Source organism: Ambystoma mexicanum, chromosome 5p (genome assembly GCF_040938575.1).
Source record: "Ambystoma mexicanum isolate Mex_15411 chromosome 5p, UKY_AmexF1_1, whole genome shotgun sequence".
In the NCBI taxonomy this organism is placed as follows: domain Eukaryota; kingdom Metazoa; phylum Chordata; class Amphibia; order Caudata; family Ambystomatidae; genus Ambystoma; species Ambystoma mexicanum.
Window position 1 is genome coordinate 198,817,176 of NC_090930.1, and position 19,798 is coordinate 198,836,973.

Genomic DNA, 19,798 nt, shown 5'->3' on the forward strand with positions numbered 1-19,798 from the left:
ACGTGGCGTGGCGGTGTTTGGGCGACCAAACACAAAAGACAGACTCCCAATGAGCCAGGAGGAAGTCGGAAGGGTCTTCGCTCTTCCCGGACCAGCGCCTCTTGGGAGACTAACAGCAGGGGCATCTGGTGGTAACAAGGGCTCAGCTTCCCTCAAAAGAAACGTTGCTCTCCCCGCCCACAGACACCTGCAAGGGCAGGGTAGGCCTACTATGGACTTGGTGCAAAGGAATAGGGGGAAGCAGGTGTATTGGACACGGAGCAAGCGCCACACTTACAGACTGAATTTCACTAAATGTGTGCAGTGATTCTTTTGTTGTGAAAATAAAACTGCCGCCAAGTTTGCCATTTTGAAGAACAACTGTCTCATTCCAGCTCATTTTCTTAAAAGGGAAAATAAAGGGAAACAGAAGAATGAGCAAAACATGGCTTATTGGCTATGGGTACAAATGGACAAATGCAGGAGTTAGTGCCGTTGAATCCCTTTTCTTGCAGGCTACAGCGTGGTTTGTGTGCTCATAGTACCTAAGCTTGCTGCAGTCCACCTTGCTGCAGTCCACTCTGAGTGCAGGGGCGGCACACGGTGCAGCATGCATGATGAAGGGGAGGCTTATCTTTTTCCAAAAGCGGCTGTTCTCCCTCGAGGTTTGGCTCCCTTTTGTTTCTTCTGGAAGGCAACTTGTTTGTCAACCTCCTGCTGTGAGGCTGGAGAGACAACTGCCCCCTCCCAGTGGCCCAATAAGCGCTGAGGGCCTCGTAAGTAAGCACTGTGGAGCGTTTACAGTGGTTGCTATTTACTAATGATGGCCCATTTAAGAGGCCATTGTTGTGGACAAGGCATTCTTAACGTGTTAAGAACAGCAAAGGGGCGTTTTTATGTTGAAAGCACATTCAAAGCAGCAGTTAGCTGCCTAAAATCTGTGTCTTCCTCCAGCGCAATTACACATATCGTACAAATCCCTTTTAGCTACTTGTCTTATTTCCACACGTTTATATTACCAAGCCAAAAGTGTTTAAGCATTGTAACGTCCTCCTTCTATGATCACTGTGTATTTGTTTAGAGGATGAGTCCCCCGTTTGTTGCGGTTATTTAGTGGGCTGCGACCCAGGTGTGCAAGGGGGTGGGGTTACCGCCCTGTAGTCAGTTCGAGAGAAAATAAATTAGAGTTCAGACGTGCCGTTTGTCTCTGCGCTTCATTGTCTTATTACTTAGTTTGATTCCAGTGCATGCCTGATCAAAGTGTGACGCTCCAGGTGGAGCTTCATTCACAACATAACATTGGTGACGTGGTCTTATTGAGCAGTATCGAAGGCCAGCGACATCCAGTATTCAGGCCCTGATCCGGCGCCTGTGACGGATCGACCGGATTCTGCACCGGAGCGGCCCGCCACCCACGCGTTTTTCACATATAAACCAAGTAAGATCTACGGCAGCCCCAGCAGGAGTCTCTGTGAAGTCGGCCACGCCAAAAGTATCCCCTCACGCACCGTGTACGACACGAGGAGTGTACGTATCATTACGCGCAGTGCCATCTGCAATAACACGTGGAACAAGTCACCGTCCACGCACAACAAACATAAAGCAGCCAGGAAAAAACTTGCGATACAAAACAACCACGCGCACGTGTTTTTCCCAACGCAGCATTCCGCTTTCATAGACTCTTGCATCAAGTAAGTGGCTGTTTCCACACGCACGCATTAACCCAAGAAAGCGATCGTCCGTGTCTCATGAAATGAATTACCCGAGAAGTTGACCGCACGCGCACGTATTTTGCAACAACAACTTTACATCTACATGAACATTTGCCTCATTAAAAGAACTTACCTAGAAAGCAGCGGTCTGAATACCATACCTGCACGTGTTTTCATTAAAAGCCAGCATTTCTCTTCAAACGAACTGCGCATCACCACAACAGCTACCCACTGCAAGCAAACTGCAACGCCTGAACATAACTACATAGCCCACAGCTCAAGCAGCTACCGCAAACTGCAGCACAATGTCTGAAGCCAACACAGACAGTGGCATCATGAGCCCAGCAGCCCCACGCCACCCTATACCCACGGATGAAAGTGGATCCGAGTCACTCCAACTACAAGCCATGCAGCCTTTCGACATGACAGATACCAGCAGTCTGGCACCCAGATGGATTAGGTGGCTCAAGGAACTCAACATCTACATTGATGCGTCTGGAGTAAGGGAGGAACGCAGACTCCGAGGCATTCTACTACACTCGCTAGGACCAGTAGTGCGATACATTGGGCCCCATTACATGGATGGTGGAGATCCATGCCGCTATTAGCGCCATGGTTCATGCCGGTAAAATACCGGCACCGCCTTGGCGGAAAGGGGAATTACCGCCCCATTCCAAGGTTGGCGGGTGGTAATTCCCCCTTCCACCATTGCCCTTCCCCATTCCCATTTTTGCCCCATAGGGCTCAATGGGAATGGGGAAGGCGCTAATTACGGTACCGCAAATTGCGGTACCATAATTAGCTCCCTGGGTCCCTTTGCGGGTTAGTTTTTAACGCCTGCAAAAAGCAGGCGTTAAATCCCCCAACCCGCAAAGGGACCTCGTAGTAAGGCGGTAAGGATTTACTGGTACTGGTATTTTACCTGTACCGGTAAATCCTTACCGCCATCCGTGTAATGAGGCCCATTGTCTTTGAAATGCCTGAATCCAACACAGATACCTTCCAAGGCATTATTGACTCATTAAACAGTTCGCACCGCTGAGAAATTTAGACTATGAAAGGCACATATTTCACACATCCACGCAAGAAAGTGGAGAGACCATGGATAATTTTGTGATGAGACTCAGAAAAAGAGCGAAATATTGCGACTTTGACAAATATTCAACAGAGGAAGCATTAAAATCACAAGCGATCGCTGGGTGCGAATCGCATGATTTCAGGAAAAAACTACTACAAAAGAGCAGAACGCTGCACGAAATTCTGCAATTGGCACGAGCTGACAATGCCCTAGCACTACAGACAGAATCTTTGGGCAACATCAAGATCACACAATCCGCCTCGGCCACGACCACATGCCCCATCAGATCAACAAGGGAATCATCTGAACAAAAGAAATGCTACAGATGCGGTTTCAAATTTCCTCATGTAGGCCTATACCCGGCCACTGGACACAATTGCGACAAATGTGGGGGAGAAAACCATTTTCAATCTGTGTGCAGGAACATTAACTTCTTTCAACCCTCTGAATCCAACAGAGACACGCGGAGGCACGAGAGCCGCAATGCCAGGAGGGAAAGCCCAAGATACCGCGCAAACCACTCGCCAAGGCATACCGGGCGGCAGCCCCACAGCATGTCCCAAGACAATCCTCGAGAGGAGAGAAGATGTGAAGAAAAAAGAGAAAATGTCAGCCACCACAGGAGCAGACATGATTCGCAAAGAAGACATTCCAGACAAAAAAATTAGATACTTGGATGATTCCCCTCGCAGAAGACAAGAGTCACACTCGTACATGCCATCGGCAACAGCATAGCCACAGAGTACAGTCCCACCCTATTATTACAGCTCAAAGGAGAAAATAGAGAATTTCTAATTGACACCGGAGCCCCTGTAAATGTCATAAATGAGCCTACGAGTCGCTCACCTACAAGAAACCATTAAAAGAAGCTGACACGCTGATATACCCGTATGGCTCAAATAAGCCCCTTAACTGCCAAGGGATGTTTATGGCAAACTGCCAATACAAGGACAAGCGCCAGAAGATCAAAATCTACGTCATCAAAGGTGAGGAGCCAGGAGGCAGCATCTTAAGCTTCAAGGCGGCAATACAAATGGGACTCATTCAAGTAATGTATCAAATAATGTCAGCATACACCACTAGCCCGAAGGACATGGTGCAGAAAATGTTTCCAGTACTTTTCACAGGATTAGGAAAACTAAAAGGAAAACAGATAAAGCTACACATCAACCAACAGATACCGCCAACCGCGCAACACTACCCGGGCATTCCCTTAAACATACGGCGACATGTGGAAGACGAAATTCAAGCACTATTGCAACAGGACATAATTGAACGGGCATCGGGGCCAACGCCTTGGGTCTTTCCTATCGTACCGGTACCCAAGAAAGACAATAAAGACAGCATTAGAATATGCGTGGACATGAGGGCTCCCAATGTAGCCATCGAACGACAACGTTATCTCGCTCCAAGAATGACTGATATGATGCACTTACTACATGGGTCTAAAGTGTTTTTGAAATTGGACCTAAAAAAAGGTTATCATCAGCTGGAGTTGCATCCCGATTCGAGATACATTACTACTTTTTCAACACATCTAGGCCTATTCAGATATATAAGACTCAGCTTTGGGGTATCCTCAGCAGCCGAAATCTTTCAGAACGAAATACACCAAATCATCAAACACATCCTGAACTGCCTAAACTACTCCAACGACATCTTAATATTTGGCACCACTCAAGATAGCCATGATGCCATGGCAAGTATGCATGGCTCTAGAAAACGCAGAGCTAACCCTCAACCCCGAAAAATGCAAAATCAGCAAGTCCACCCTGAAATTCTTTGGACACATTTTCTCGAGCGAGTGTCTAAAACCCGATCCTGAGAAAGTTCAAGCGCTAGTTGAAACGACGCCTACGCCCACGTCAGTATCCGCAATTAGCTCATTCCTCGGCATGGTGAGCTACTGTACAAGGTACATACAGGACTTTGCGTCGGTGAGCACACCTCTCCGGCTACTCACAGGGAAGCACCACGAATTTCAATGGTCCGATGCATGCGAACAGGCATTCCAAAAAATTAAAAAACGAATTGTAGCTGCCTGTAGTCAGTTCGAGAGAAAATAAATTAGAGTTCAGATGTGCCGTTTGTCTCTGCGCTTCATTGTCTTATTACTTCATTTGATTCCAATGCACGCCTGAACAAAGTGCGGCGCTCCAGGCGGAGCTTCATGCACAACATAACAAGCATAATGTAACATTTTCCTAACATTGTATATGAAGCATGCAAGTGAGCAATGGATATTTACCAAGGATGTGACAAGAGAGGTTGTCATCCTGGAGACTGGAGGGGATATTGTCTCTGGTTCTGGCCCTGTACTGATTTTCAGGGCACAAGCCGATACATGTAGGTGGACGGCATTCGCCCACTTTTTTTTTTAAAGGTGTACGTTTTTGAGGCCAGCATTAAAAACAAGTTTGCTTGCTAAGTGTTGGGCTACTAGGATTTCACACCTGGTTGTCGTGTTTGTGATGTCATCAGATGCACATGAAGGGTCCCCACACATCCTAGGGGCGGCCCTGAGCCTGCTCACTGGCAACCCATATCTTGTGAGCCTGTCTGCGGGCTCGGTCTGCCTGAAAGCAGACCGCAGCACACGCCATGTCGCGCTGAACAGCTGGGCTGCCTGCGCGGAGCGTGGCGTCACCAATGACGCGCTGTCACAAAGGGGAAGGGGCTTGGCTTCCGGCACACCTCCCGTCGCGGCCATTGGTTGGCCGAGCATCGAATCAGATGACGTGCCGGGCGGGTTTCCGTCTCCCAGTAGGACACGGGTTTCTATCGGTCATTCACCCGACCCGCCGCGAGGAGAACAGGGAGCGCGCGTGCTGGCAGTTGCCGCTCCTCAGGTAAGGCAGAGCTGTGGGGGCGAACGCCGCCTGTCAACGGGCGCTCGGGAGCGAGGCACGGCCGGACGGGTCCCAGCTTGAGGGCGAGCTGGCGGGAGCCTGGTAGGGTCCAATAGGCGGTCTGTGCGTTCAGAGGCTGGGCACTCGCTCTTTATTGGCGGGGCGTCGTGCGGTCGGTATATTTCTAGTGGGTGTGTATCGTGGGTTGCTGCTCTTCGCTGATCTGCGGGACAGGACCGTTGGCTTTCTTGGCGCCGCATATCCCGAACCTGCGTCAGCACAGGCACTGCATGAATGTCGAAGCGAGCGCTCCACTCTGTGTGCTATCGGACCGGTGTAGGTTCTTGTGCCGCGCACTGCGTGTTGCCAGGTTCAGTGTGCCACCACCCCTCGCTGCCTGCACGCCTCAGTCCCTTCTGATATATGCCTGGCCGGTGCGACTCTCCGGCTCTTAGCAGGTGCATCACGAGTGAACGCCCTGGCTCTGGAACTCTTATTTCCTTCTGGCTCCTGCCGCTGCCCGCTGTTTTTGCTCCGAAGAGGGCGGCGAGCGCTTGTGCGGCGCGGGGTTGGATGGATGTGCAAGGAGTCGAATTTGTAATAGGAGAAGCCGATGGGGAAGTGAGTCAGGTGTGGCCTCTGCACGCGTGACAGTGCACACCCCCCCCCTGTGAGTGAGTGACCGTGTAATTACTCCTCTACTCGGGGTGTCAGTTTGACGTCTTCACTCTCTAGTCCAGTGGTTCCAGGTAAAGGCATCGCAACATGTACAGTTGGGCAAATCGCGCGGATGTTTTTCGGAGAAAACTAGGTGGCTAATGTGTGTGCATGTTTCTTCGGTTTGAAAAATGTTCACATATCTCTTATAGTTCTTGATGGTTCGCCTTTAAGGGGGGGGGATTGTTCCAGGTTTTTGGTATTTCTATTTTATTGATTTTATATAGTGTCTTAATCCAAAACGCTTTACAAGAGGAACCAACAATATACAGCAAGCATTACATAACAATTGAATTAAACTAGAAAGCAGTACAAAAAACTATTTACATTATGGAAGGCGAAGAAGAGAAGGGAGGGGTCAAGGGGAGAGAAGAGATAGTGGGTGGGTGGAACGGAGAGAGTCGAAGTGTGAGAGGATGCAGAGGAGGTAGGGAGAAGGAATAGAAGAGGGTGAGAAATGTACACATAGGGAAGGAGAAGGGCTCTCCATCTTGATTCAATATGGATACAGTTGTGTAATAGACCTATGACGATGGCCGTTCTTGGTTTCTTTTTGTTCGTGGTCGAAGTTTGGGAACATTAAAAGGTTCTCTAGGATAATTATTTTTGTAACTGGACACCACTTGAGGGTTTTCAAACTTTGGTGTGTATGACCCTTTGAGTTCCATAACAAATCTCACCCCTCGTTTTTACTCGGTTGTGGTTCTATTTTGTTCAGCCTTGAGTGAAGGCTGTACAGTCGCCCAGTTGTGGGGGTGGGGTGTGCACTCCGAGGAATTCTATTTTGTGTTTTTTGTGTAGCTGACGTGACCTTTTTTTGTTTGCGTCCACGCCTTTATTTAGGTTTGCAGCGGCATATTGATACAGTAAATCCCCATAGGCGATGACCATGCTTTCACAGGGTGACGGGGAAAATCTCTGGTTTAACACCCCGAGAAAAGATTATTGTCCAATCTTGGATTTTCTGCAGTAGTATGAGGGTAGTTTTCATCTGGTTCTAGGGTCACTCGTACCTGTGAACCATCAGTGTGTAGCTGAGAACTAACTAATGTGGCAAGGAGTGCAATATAAATGTTATATGGGAGAGCAGTGAACTTTAGAGGGAAATTGGTACAGTTGAAATCCCCCACTTATTGTCTATTTAGTTGATCATTCCTGTCTAAGTCTATTTCCAGCACATTTTATTAGCGTTTGATGGCTGACCACTGTAATCTTAAGCACATCAGAATTTCCTTTACTCAAAGTTTATTTCCCATACGCCTGTTAGATGGAATCGGGACTACTTACAAAAGCGATTTTCCTTGCTGTGCTGGGACAGCTGGGTGTTAGTTATCTTAAGCAATTAGCAGAATGCTACATATTTTAATTTTCAGATATTACGTGTTTGACTTTTAGGATGGCTGTTGTGACACTTAAGGTATGTATCTACAGTGGTTTGCCAGGCATGTGTTCCTTGATGAAAGTGGCTGCCACTGGCTGGGCTTGGGGCCTGGTTTTCAATTTTTTGATAATACTGACATGTAACTATGCTGTAGGGGAGCGGCCAGAATTTGGAGTGGATTCCCTGTCTGATAGTTTTTTTTTTTCGATATCACTTGATTTGAATTTTCACTTGTACTGAAAGATCCTGGCAAACGCAGGAGGCCTCCTTACAGGACTAACAGAGGGCAGGCAAACCCCAACAACCTCTGATATGCACTGTCAACTCGAAGCCAGCTCCTGCCTCTCTCAGTATCAAGGGCAATGACCTGTTAAGTCTGGGACTATGTATTTACAGTAGTTATCCCTGCAGGTGGACCCCATTCAGAAGGTACGAGTAGGTGGTTTGGCAGCAACCAAAAGTCTGGTCTCGCTGCGGCTTCAAGGGAGATCTGCCACTTTCATTGGGAACCACAGATGGCTCAATTAACCAGAGGGGACCCTTTGATCCACAACAGACAGGAAGATGGGTGGGACTTAGTATTACATGTGTTTGCCCCTTTACCTTTTCTGTTGGAAAGCACTCTGGTTATGACCTCACACAAACAGCAGATTGTTGGTGGGGACCCATGATTGGTTCATCAAGGTAGGCTTGGCCTACAGCAATTACTGGGGTCCATTTGGCTTTAAAAGTGGCCCAAGCCCCTCTTTTGGAAGATCTGGATACTTTGCAAGAAGAACTTAGCATTGGGACCTGGCTGAAGGTACAGTCTGCCTTACATCTTCCCCCAGTGAAGGAAGGCCAGGACATCCAACAGGGAAGCAAGATTCGGGACCCTCCAGCAGCTCTGGTAGCCAGCCAGCACACATCATGCCCTGTTATGCTCTCACCTAGGAAGCTTGCTGCAGAAGTGCCAGTCTCTCTGAACTAACCAAGGACCAGGCAGCTGCCTGCAACACTCTCCTCGGCTTTGGGCCGTCTGCCTTAAAGGACGACACAAGCCCAGTGAAGAAGCTAGGAGGAGTGAATCTACCGACATCTGCATTAAAGGACACTTTTGAGCTGCAACTGACTGCACCGCTGACTGTTATGCTGCAGTCGCTAACATCGTCCAAGACACCTAGACTACTACTTCAGACCCGCCAGCTAGTACTGGGACACTAATGCCTGACCCGGAGCTTCAGTGTAGATCAGCCTGCAACTGTCTGTCCAGCCTTGATTGCCAAACTGCCTGCTGTCTGTTAACCGCAACACCTCCCGTCTTGAACTCAGGAGCTGCAAAGAGCCCTGAAACTGGCTCCAATTTGTCGAGCACCAATAACTTCTACAAGCACATGGTACATTGTGGTGCTATGCCCTTGGTCCTTCTCAAAAGGCCCCTAGTGACATTTTACGACCCATTGCTCCCTTTGTGTTGAAACCAAGTATCCTTTACTATTGAGATGGAATTATTACTTTACCAACTACCTACCCTCCTGTCAGTATCCACAGTGCATTCCTTTTCCTTCTTGAAACTCTGACCTCTGAATTCCTTTACAGGGTGGGTTGTATCATCAACTGTCGGTGATGATATATGTATGCGTATACAACCTTGACTGGACAGTCCCTTTTTTTATCATTGGGTAATAGTAGTTTGTAACCGATAAGCCTGCCATTCCGTCCACATTACCAAATTGCACAATGTTTATCATTTGCTTGTTTTCAATCCGTTTGGATCCCTTCTGGTGTATTAGAGGTGTGGGGGGTGATTTGTTTAGAAACATATATTTATCACTTGACCATTGGTGACCCAGAACAGCTACGTCCCCCTTGACAAGGCCTAGCTTAATGGGCAATAGGCACCTCGGCCAGGCATCCCTTTGTTGCAATCTGCCCATTGGGGGCGAGGGTGCCGATGTCTGCATCTGTTATATAAAGGGATGCCTGGTGGGGGGCAGCAGCACCATTATAGAAGAAAAGGAAGGCTTTTTTTTCAATGAACCTCCCTCACTGGAGCTTCAGGTTTTAGGTGAAAAGGCCTTGGTTTCCAGCGGCCTCACCTTTTTCTTCTATAATGGTAGCACCGGCCCATGGGCATCTCTTGATTAAAGGGATGCCTCACAGGAAATGGGCGGGAACAAGACAGAGCAGCGCTCCAGCAAAAAATTGTCTTGCCAGATCCCTCTCCTCCACAATCAGGGGGACTCGCAAACAACTCTGATCCTGTGCCTCATCAAGCAGCCTGCTTTCAGAAGACTCCGCGTTTGTGCCGAGTCTTCTGAAAGCAGCGCATTCTGCTCCCGCTTCCCAACCCATTCCTCAATGAGCGTTCAGAACACACAGTACTGTAGCCTGCCTACAGAAAGTACCCAAGCTTTGCATGCTGTTCAAACTGGTATTTGTCATTTCTTTTTAGTAGGGTGATTATTGTGACCAGTCTAAACGGAAGAGTCCATTAGTCACTTAAAAGGTTTTCATAATCCTCAAACCTGTTGGCATTTAACATTTTGGACATTATAGGACGCTAGGGATGAGTTCTATATAGTGTGTTGTGCAAGCTGGCTGGGGGCCCTGCTCTCATAAGAACTGACGGTTCCCCCCAATAAATTTTCAATTTCCAGCACTGCTCGCAGGTGCCAGCACCAACATTATTATAGAGAAGGCATTTTGTTCCTGAAGCTCTAGCACATGAGCTAGAGCTTTTGGGTTTTATATAAAAAAAGCCTTGTCCTTTAGTGGCAGAGAATATTGGGGGACCCTGCCTCAGAACCATATTTCTGAGCGTGCCAGGGCTTAGCCCTGCCCAATTAAAGCCCTGGTCTGTACCCTGCAGCATCTCACATGGTACTAGTAGTACCTCCCTCTTTTTGCTCTTGTAGTATTCGGCTGTCGAATTTGTGTGCTTGAAAGTGTAAATGTTAGACCCGCGTGAACTATTGATGCTGCAGATTTGCAATTTCAAAAGGTACCTTCCCCACTTGTCTTTGCCCCCAAAGCCCCTGCAATGATGTGTTGTATATTGCTTACAGTAAAGACAGGAGTCGAGAAGTCTTTAACGGCGTGTTTATTCTTTCTTAGTTTCATGCATCTATGCACGCAACATGCGTGCCTCAACTATAAAGGCCAACGTGCCTAATGGGGCTCCGGGTAAGATTCCCTGAAGTCCGTGTGCAGTGTAAGCACTGCAAGCCCCGTTTATGGAGGAGCTGGCGGGACGCACCTTCTCGCGTCGCTCTCTCTCCACTCGTCTGTCTCGCGCGAAGCCGGGCTTCGTCGCGTTGCGAAGTCTCTCGGGAGCTCTCGCGATGCTTCTACACATCTCCCTTTTTCAACCAACAGCAAAATCACTGTAAAACATAGTCATTATATCTCACCGGCCTTCTGTGTTCCCTTCTGGGCCGATCGCCTGTTCCTTGACACTCTTCCTGTTGCACTGGTTCGGTATCTGCTCTCAATGCTTCCGGTTCAACTTCGATTTCCATCCTTTCTCTGTCGTCTCCTACAAGTTCTTGGTCTTCAGCTCTTTCGCAGTGCCTTTCTGTTTCCATTCGAGATCTCTCCTGTGTACTCGCTTTTTCCCGAGTCTTCTGGTACAGTGCAACTCTTTCAATGTTCCATGCACGTCCATCTTCTGTGCGGACGTGATTTGTTCCCCTGTGAATCACTTCGATGGGTCGGCTATAGCGAGACCCTGTGACCTGATCTTTCTGGGGTAGTTTGATTTTAACCAAATCTCCTTTCCCTATGTCGGATACTTGCTTTGTCCTTCTTCTCTGATCACTCCATGACTTCATGCGTGTTTTACTGCTTTCAATTCTGACATGTCGACTGCTTCGTCCTCTCGTACCTTTGACAACCATGGTGGAATCAGCGTGGATGCCGCACTCCTCCCTCGCAACATTTTGAACGGAGATATTTGGGTGATTCCATTTGGAGTGAGTCTGTGAGCCGCTATGGCCTCCTTGGTGATTTTGAGAGGGTCCTTACCCGAAGCGGTTGCCAGTTGAATTGCGCCCTTTATGAATCGGTTTGCCCTCTCCACGAGCCCATTGGCCTGGGGGTGATATAGGGCCGCTTTCTTTTGTTTGATGTGGTTTCTTTTCAAGAATTCCTCCATGTCCTTAGAAACCAGTTGCACCCCGTTGTCGGTGACTACTTCTCTGGGGAGACCTTCCCTCTGAAAAATTTCTTCTATGACTGTTTGGGTAGTTATGTTCGGGACAAACTCCGCCTCCACCCACTTGGATAGGTAGTCCACCATTACTATTCCGTATCGATGTTCAGGTGCCATGGCTTCCAACGGCCCTATGAAGTCGATGCCCACTTTGGACCACACCGCTTCTGGTATTTCTGTGGGTATCAGGGGTGCTTGGCGGACCTTAAGTCTCTTGTCACTATTTAGACATTCATGGCAACGCTCTATCATGGACCGTATTTCCTGGTCCATGGATGGCCACCAGTGGGCGCCTCTCACCCTGCGGCGCGTCATTGTGTTTCCCAAATGGCCCGCGTGGGCTCTACAGAGGATGGTTCTTCTCATTCCTGCGGGGGGGGTAATCTGATCGGTTTTCATGATTATCCCTTCCGTTTCAGACAGCTCATCCGACACTTTCCAATAGGGCCTCATGCCCTCGGGCAGCGTTTTTTCACTTGGCCAGCCTTCTTTTATCCATTTGCGAATCATGGCCATGGTGGGGTCTTTTCCATCTTCTTCCTCCCAATGTCTCTCACTGAGTTCTAGGTAACCAGGTGCCCTCAAGTCTGTGATGGATGCAACTATGCATTCTCCTTTCAAGAATGTGGTGGCTCTTTCTTTGCACTCTGGTAGTCTCGACATGCAGTCAGCTTGCGAATTTTTCCAACCTGAGATGTGCTGGACCTCAAACGTGTACTCCTGCAGCTTGGCCGCGATGCGTGCTAGTCTGGGTGTGGATACTTTAGTGCCTCCCGGGCTAAGCATATGAATGAGGGGCTTGTGATCAGTCAGCAGCTTGAATTTCGTGCCCTAAACGTATGTCCGGAAATGTTCCACCGCCCATGCACAGGCCAACATTTCTTTTTCTATGGTGGAATAGTTCTGTTCTGCCTCTGATAAGGCCTTCGAGGCAAATGCCACCACATGTTCCGTGTCACCTTTCTTTTGTGTTAAGACCGCTCCTAATCCATATGCACTGGCATCTGTGGTGACAACTGTTTCCCACAACGGATTGAATGGCTGGAGGCAGGGTGCATCAATGATATGTTGCTTTATCTTCTCCACCGCGGTCTTCTGGGGTTCTTGCCATGTAAACTCCGATCCCTTTCTGAGTAATTCGCGGAGAGGTGCCGTGGTCTCCGAGAATTTGGGTATGAACTTAGCATAATACTCGGCTAATCCAAGAAATGACCTCACTTCCTCTTTACTGGTGGGTTCCGGCGCTTTGACAATGGCTTGCATGAGATTCTGTTTGGGACGGATACCTTTTTCTGAAATTTTATATCCCAAGTATTCTACTTCCTTCACCTTGAATAGACACTTCTCATGCCGTAGTCGCACCCCTGCTTCTTGTAACTTGTTTAGAACTGTCCTCAGCGTGGCATCGTGCGCCTGCTCATCCGCTGCATACACTAGGATGTCATCCTGGAAGTATACCACATTTTGAACCTTCGTAGCAGGACATCCATCATTCGTTGGAAAGCCGATGCTGCTGATGACAGTCCAAATGGCATTTTGGTGAATTGGTATGTCCCAAAGGGGGTGATGAATGCTGTGAGGGGTTTCGACTCTTCGTGCAGTTGAATTTGGTGGTATGCATTTCTCATGTCCAATTTTGAAAATAATTTTGCTTCTTTCATTAGGAGAATGAGTTCGTTGATGCTTGGAAGGGGATAATTATCAGTGACCACTTCCAGGTTCAAACTGCGCAGGTCTATGCACACCCTTAGTTCCTGTGACTGGGGCTTCTTTATCAGCACGACCGGGCTCAGCCATTCGGATGCTTCAATTTCTTCAATGACCCCTTCCATTTTCATCTTTTCTAACTGGTTCTTAAAGGTGTCCCTTGCTGTGGCTGGTACCGGCCTCACACGGTGCTTTACTGGGACAGCGTTTCTTTTGAGCACAATTCTGTGTAGAAAACCTTTGATGTGCCCCGGCTCCTCCGAGAAAAGTGTCGGGTAATCACTTTTGACAACATGTCCACTCGTCACCCTGACCGATAAAACCTGATCTTCTGTGCTGGGATCCAGTCTGATTTTTAGCTTGTCCTGGTCATCCCAACCCAACACTGCTGGACCTTCGTGACTGAAGTACACTCTGGTTGTGGTTTCCCTTCCTTTAAATTCTACTTTGCCCTTGATATATCCCAGCAGCTCGACTGACGCCCCTCCGAACACAGTGGGTTTGTGCCTCGTGGTTAGTACTTGCACCTTCTCCTTACCCACCATTTCCTTGTAGGTCCGAAGGGGTATGATCGTTAGATCAGAACCTGAGTCTGCCATGACCCTCGTTTCCCTGCCATCGATTTTGATCGTGCAGTGGGGCTTCTCTCTTCTTGCTCTAGTGCTGTTCACCATGATGACGGTGGGCCTTCCTTCATCTTCTGAGGAAGATTCTTTCTCCGCATTGCGATCTGCGTCGAGACTGGAGACCTTCTTGTTTCTCCACCGACACACTATAGAGAAATGGCCAATTCGTTTGCAGATGGAGCACTCTTTGTCTCTGGCTGGGCACTCCCTGTCGAACGCTAGATGCTTCGTGCTGGTGCACCTGTGGCACTTGAGGGGTTCTCTCCTGTTCCCTCTTCCTTCTCTCATGTCCATTGTTGGCCTTTCTTTTTTTTGTATGGAATCTCACGGTTTGTATCTCTGCGGGACCCTGTGCTCCTGTAAGCTCCTTTCGTCTTCCAGCCGTTTCCTCAACTGCCCTGGCGATCTCTACTGCTCTTTTCAATTGCAGTTCCTTTTCCACAATGAATTTATCCTGGACTTTGCGACTGTTAGTGTGCACCACCAACATGTCACATATGAGACTCTCTGCATTGTTGCCAAAACTGCACAGCGCCGCTAGTTCCCTCAGTTTTGTAACATAATCGTCCACTGGTTCAGACATCTCTTGCTTTCGGGTGTAAAACCTTATCCTATGGAGCACTGTGTTCTCCTTGCTGGCAAATCTTTTTATGATTCTCCTGACCGCCTCCTTAAAACATCATCATTATCGCCCGCCACCGGTATGGGGGTGAGACTCTCGAACACTCTTTGACCTTCAACTCCCAGGGCATTGAGTAGCATGGCCCTGCGCCTTGCCGCTGAGAACCCTGCTCCTCCTAGAGCTTCCACATATGTAGTGAACAGGGGCTGCCATTGTGGCCATGGGATGGCAGGCCTACCTGGAGTTTGCAGAAAGGGTGGCGGTGGCGTTGCGCCTTGCATGATTCTCTGTGGGTTCTGGTGATGATCCTCGTCGCCAATTTATGTTGTATATTGCTTACAGTAAAGACAGGAGTCGAGAAGTCTTTAACGGCGTGTTTATTCTTTCTTAGTTTCATGCATCTATGCACACAACATGCGTGCCTCAACTATAAAGGCCAACGTGCCTAATGGGGCTCCGGGTAAGATTCCCTGAAGTCCGTGTGCAGTGTAAGCACTGCAAGCCCCGTTTATGGAGGAGCTGGCGGGACGCACCTTCTCGCGTCGCTCTCTCCACTCGTCTGTCTCGCGTGAAGCCGCGGGGGCGGGCTTCGTCGCGTTGCGAAGTCTCGCGAGAGCTCTCGCGATGCTAGGACACCTTTCAACGATTACCTGCAGCTCCCATTTTCGTTGCACAGGGCGTGTTCTCTTGTTTCCCGTCGGCAGCTTCTGAACCTCGCCACACTTTGCCCGGCCTTCCCGTGTTTCTCCTCCCACTCTGGTCCTGATCGTTCACCCAGCCCTCGCTGTGAAATGACTGCTCATTATGCCAGCCTGGCACTGTTGCTCAATGCCGCCTCCACTGTGAAGCGTTTTTCTCCTCGCCCGAACCCCACAATCAGGAGCCCGAGTGGATCTCCTCTGCATGCCCAGTCTCCCCCACGACTCGTTATAACTGCGTCGGACTCGGCCGTTCAGTAATGAAGCGTCAGATTTCCGAGAGTTCGTCCTTTTCCAGTCTGGGGAGGGTGCTGTCTTAGTTCAGTAGTCAGTTTAACTTTTCCCTCTTGGTTTCCATGGAGATGTGAATAATTCATGGCAGATCCCTGTATGACGTCTGAGGATAGTCGCTTCTAGTGTTTTTGAGGCATTGACTGTTTCTTTTTTGTTTGTTGTTTTGCCTATTCGGCGATTGATCTCATGTATTGGGTGCCCTGTTCCAGAGTTGTGGGCTAAAGGGCACCGAAGTGTGGCATTATTTGCGCTGGACGAAATGTCTCCCCCTGAACTCGCATCCACTCGCCCATAGCCTGCGACTCGAATGGAAATGTACCTCAGTTGGGTGTTGAAGAGAAACGGGGCCCATCAAAATACGTACGACTGTGTGGTCTTCTGGCCACCAGTGATGTGGGCTGTGACAAAAGGGGGGGCTAACGGGGGGGGGTGAGGGGAGTAAGCGCAGCTGCTTTTGCAGCGGATGATTGTAAGTGATGCAAGTTTTCGGTGCCTTAAATAATCTCATGTAACACCGTGCCCCAAGACAGTTAACTGCACCCCATGCACTAAGTTACTGTTCCACATAATGCTTGTTCAACAGAGCGTGGATTGGCTCGCAATCTAAAATGTTCGAAATGCTTGTGGGTAGCTGTGCATTGTACGTTAAATATACCGATATTGTTTTATAATAACCACAGGCAGGTAAAATGTATGAAAAAGAAATCCCCATGTTGGGAATTGGCACATGGTTAAATGCCCATATTATTTTAGGCCATTGCTCTATTGTTCAACCCGCTCATTCTCTTGCATATCTGCCCCCTTATCGCATCTTCCTTTAAAACGTTGCACCCTCCTCGCACCCTGGTACCTATAAGTGTGAAATGCAAACTACCTCGGTAAACGCCAAAAATATTGGCATTGCCAATGCTTGTTTTTAAATGGCAATTGTTTATTTTGTGTGACATGGTAAATTACCAAGCTGTCAAAAACGTTGGCACTGATGGTAACTAGACAAACAACTTTCCAAAACAATCTGTACAAAGCCGGGCGCAATAAAGAACGTCAGGTCTTGTCATCAGATGGGCTCTATGTACATTTTTGTAATAAAAAAAAGTGGTCTTCGAACGGTTCCTTCTATTACCACTAACTTGTTATCAGAGAGGTTGTTCTTTCAGCCGCTGCCATAAAAGCCCCGCCCTCCACCAAAGACCCATTTCATCCATAGGTACTTTAGTACTATAGACGTCTCTACACCTCAATGTTTAATAAAAGCATCCAGAATATCTAATATTTGTAACCTATTGTGAACGTGCACCTCGTAAGTCAGAAATGCCTCTTTTGTAAGATGTAAATTGTATGAAATCGAAGTCTCTTGAGAAACTTCATGCTCTTTCCAGCGGGGCTAAAAGAAGTCTGTTGGTCTTTGTGATTCCGATATGTTACAGGTGCAAAGCTCAGACTACAGTAAAGATCTAATTTGCTCCATTGCAAATCTTGGTGAAACAGACCCCCGAGTGTGCAATGTTTGGTACGACTGGCTTCCTTATTGAAGCCTTTAAAGTCCATAGAAACATATGTAGCTATCTGCAGGAATTGAGGGATTGAGGGGCTGGGGGAACAAACACTTTGGTTGAAATATTTACTATCGTCCCTGCTCTCACAAGCCATATATGGCTGGCTGGGCTCGACTCGTCTTGTGTCGTGATGCCAGGCCCACTGTATATCCTTAGCCATAATGCACATTGTTATCAAAGTATGTGCTCTTGTCAGACAAAATGAGGACACACGGTCATGTAAGTGTTCTAAGGTTCAGCCGTTGACACTTTGCCTCGGCCCCATATTCACTTTTTTGTTGTTGTGCTCGCAGAGACGCTGCCCTGGCTCTTGTTGCTAAACCGTCAGCCGTTTTGCTGAGGTTCCAATATAAGAAATGATTACTCCATTCAATGCCAGTAGTGAGGCTAATTATTACAATATCAAGTTTTTATATAGCACTGCTTGCCAGATGCCTCCTGCTTTAAAACCCTGATATGATAGTTACTCAGTTTTTAGTTATCTAAAGGAGGGATTGGCTTTGTAATCTCGGCTGGGTTCTAAATTGAGCAGTGGAGACACTTTCGACAGGAGCTAGCCGTTGATTGCTCCTGTCCAGGTCCCATGCCTCTAGTCCTTCCTTTGTTGCTGATTCTTCTATAGGCTTACACTGCTATACATCCAGCCATAGTGTCATTCCATACATTTGGAGAAATAATATTGGAAAATGACCATCTGCGCTCCTGGAAATATCATCACGAATGCAATTTTATGCCTTGGGTTTTGACAGCCTTTGCCTTTTTGTATGTTTGGTAAATAGTAGAAAGGAACTTCTCTTGGACCTGATTCGTGAACACAAATATTTACAATAGAGTTTAAATTGTCTTTTACAAAGTGTTCGTTTGTCAGTTCTGCATTTTGCAATCCTGATTGACTTTAATGGGGTCACGGACACCAGTTTCCAGTCAAAATGTGGTATGATGTTTGAAGCTGCTCTTGCCACATATATTTGGAGGCTGTAATGAAACCGATGTTGGCCTTTGTGTTGCATACGCTGATTGAAAGAGTTTTTCAGTGTGAGCATATTATTTGTCTTGCAAGTTTCAGGCAGTGGTGATGCTTTTGAAAATTAGCATGAGCAAAAAACAAATTAGTATTGGTCTTTCAGTTATGATATGGCATTTGTAACGCACCTGTACATCACTGTTTCTAGGTCCGACAAGACAAGGAGGGGGAAAGAAGCGGGGACCAAATGAATATCTTACTAGGCTTTGTCACTCAGATCGTGCAAGTGCGTGCTGGGGGGAGGGAGGGGTGGCAGGGGGAGTGCAGCGAAAAGGGACAGTTGGGTTGCAGATACAGACCCTTAAGTGCTGGGGACCCCGTAGGCAGTGCGTCGGCAACTGGACATGCAGGAGCCTGGGCCTGGGTTCAGAGTGATCAGGTGACCAGTGTGCGGAGCAGTCTGGTGCATCAACAGAGGAGAGGGAGAGGAAGAGGGAAAGCGGAAGCGAAAAGGAAGGTCTTGAGTTGCTTCGGTGACCGGAGGTGGTTCTGCTGAAGTTTGAGAGAGACACGGAGGCTGTTCGAGAGGGAGACCCCTTGCCGAGGAGATGGATTTGCCCCCAACTCTCTGCTTGGAGAGGTATCTGACCCTCCTAGTTGGAGGTGCATGAGCTTGAAGGAAGATGTTTTGGAAGAGAGAGTTGGAGGTAGAGCGGTTCCAGGCCCCAGAAAGCATTGTGGACAATGCAGAGGGTCTTGAAGTTGATCCTTGCAGCCACAGGGAGCCAGATAAGAGATTTCAGAGCTGGAGAGATGAGATCCATGGGCGGGACTCATGCTTTGGAGGTTTAGCACTGCTGACTTGATTTTTTTAAAAAAAGTGTGCTGGTACCTGAGGCTCGATCATTCTATAGAATTCCTTGGGTGCCTCACAAAAGAGCTTCTTACTTTGCTGTTAAATCTGGGGACATGAAACCAAAGAGCAAGACGCGGCAATATGAACCAGTGCACCCTACCAAACTTAACATTCGGTTACTAAGACCTTGTTTTCGAAGAGGCACCCCAAAGGCCAGAGTCAAAAAAATCACCCCTTCCGCTGTTGTACTTCAACACTGTTACCTGGCCTGGTTCTGGAGGAGGTTCTCTACTAATCTGCTCTAGACTGCCCTGAGTATTCAGGGTTTGTTATCTCAATTTCCACGTCTTATTTTGTTCTGGTCTTGCCATGGTCAGCCTAGTGTAGAAAAATGTCTTTGACCAATGATTTTTAACATCCAGCATCGTGCAATGTCTTTGGCGCTGGCTAAGCTCTTGCAACGTGTCTTTTTTCCCCCCTGTGCCTTCATTCGTTCTAGCTATTGATCCCAGATTTGGGGTGAATTAGACATGTTTTCAGAATGCTTCCATCAATCTTAATTAATTG

At 48.0% G+C, this 19,798-nt stretch overlaps 1 protein-coding gene across 6 annotated transcripts in view; it reads left to right on the forward strand.

The window, feature by feature from the left end:
* The first annotated feature begins 5,287 nt into the window (after positions 1 to 5,287).
* ACSL4 (acyl-CoA synthetase long chain family member 4) overlaps positions 5,288 to 19,798 on the forward strand; it is a 492,223-nt gene continuing 477,712 nt past the window's right edge. For 3 of the 6 annotated variants that reach the window (XM_069612619.1, XM_069612621.1, XM_069612620.1), the window contains exon 1: positions 5,452 to 5,618. The gene's annotated coding sequence lies outside the window, so the exon portion shown is untranslated. Of the gene's footprint in view, positions 5,619 to 19,798 lie in introns of all 6 variants that reach the window. The other 3 variants (XM_069612616.1, XM_069612617.1, XM_069612618.1) reach the window with 3 other exon arrangements.